At 38.0% G+C, this 1711-nt stretch overlaps 1 pseudogene; it reads left to right on the plus strand.

The window, feature by feature from the left end:
* Positions 1-1022: 1022 nt before the first annotated feature.
* LOC149265346 (L-gulonolactone oxidase 3 pseudogene) lies at positions 1023-1388 on the plus strand (annotated as a pseudogene).
* Positions 1389-1711: the final 323 nt, after the last annotated feature.

The raw sequence follows: 1711 nt of genomic DNA on the forward strand, positions 1-1711 counted from the left end.
TGCGTTCATGCCAAGGGTCACCGCACTCCCTACCTTGAGCATGGGGGGGGGCGACGGTATTAATTGCCCTGGTACTATACATGAGTGCATCCAATCTGTCCCAACTGGCAGCCTACATCCCGTTCGGGTTACTATTTTATAATTACTGTTAAGATAAAAGTTATCATTTGTTTTGAATTGCAATTTGCCATTATATAGAAATTACTAACTAATTATCCATTTAACAATGAAATTTCTCAATTTATAAATTTTTTCCAATATAGAAATCACTGTTTTTGTTTTTTTCTTTTTATATAAGAGATACTAGTTTGCAACCAATTCATTGTTTTATATTTTTTGTTAAAATAGAAGTTATCTTTTTTAGTTGCAATTTGACAGTACATAAAAATTACTAACTCAGGGCTCTCATTTAAACCATCTTGATTGATTGTTTCAAAGGGTAGACTTAAAAATCAAATTTGAGTCACATCGCGTTAGGCAATGATGTATCCGAGATATGTATTTGATTCAATGATTTTTACATTTTAGGATTAGCAATTTGTTTTCGGTTATACACTAATATGTTCTGGAACAATTTGGGAATAATAATAAAATAACAAATTACAACCAAATTTCTAACCATATTTGCCATTTTATAGCCAAATTTAGTAAGAATGGTCAATTTTTTTACTGTTTTTTAAATATTTTTATAAAAAGTTATTGTTTTTTTTTCCAATTTTCTAATTAATCCTCGTATAAGAAAATTACCCTATTTTTTGGCATACAAAAATCATAAAACCTAATTAATCCTAGCATTAAAAATAAATAATCCCTCCATTATTTCAAATTTCAAATTTTGACATCGCCTCCTACCGTTACCAGGAAAAGCGATTGTCATTCGTCTCTGTTTCTTGCTACAATTTATTGTTCTATGCGCCTGCATTCCACCTCGGCCTTGGGTTACCTGCAACAATTTTGACAATTCTTGCACGATTTCGGATGCCTATGGCACCTGGCCAGACAGAGTCCCCTACAAAGCCTCCATGGTTATCTACCCTTCTATAGAAGAAGATATTTTACATGCGGTGGCCAACAGTGCGTGGAAGAAATTGTGGATGAAGGTGGTCACTGGCTTTTCGCACACAATTCCCAAGTTAGCCTGCCCCGGTTCGGGAGATGGTGCTGGGATTCTAATCAGTACCCAAAATTACAAGAATTACATCACGGTAGATAAAGCCGCCATGAACGTGACTGCAGACAGCGGTGTCGGGCTGAGAGACCTCCTCGACGCGGTGGCTGCATCGGGTTTGGCTCTGGCGGCGGCCCCCTATTGGGACGGCCTTAGCTTGGGCAGGCTATTGAGCACGGGTTCAGAATCCACACACGCACACTGTTCGTCGACTCAGTAGGAGCAGCACAGTGGATGCTGGACAAAAGCCGGTGGAAAGCGTTAACCAAAATCATGCACCGGTGACCGTACGGAATTGGAAAATGTCGAATTATTCGTTGTACCGAACCAAATCAGCGAATTTAGGATTTTTTTTTTGCCGGTACGGCCGAACCTGGTAGCTATGGTTATCGTGCTTTTTGATAACAGTGTGGTCACATAAGTGGCTATAAATTCTGAATGAATCATGATAGATTCAGTGTTGGTCTGCATTTTCTAAAACAAAATGGACACACCAATTTACTTTACTGACTTCTGTTCACTTTAATTGTGTGATTTGCAATT

This window comes from Pinus tabuliformis, chromosome 6 (genome assembly GCF_031772625.1).
Source record: "Pinus tabuliformis cultivar Carrire ecotype Pingquan chromosome 6, CPIR1, whole genome shotgun sequence".
Lineage (NCBI taxonomy): Eukaryota > Viridiplantae > Streptophyta > Pinopsida > Pinales > Pinaceae > Pinus > Pinus tabuliformis.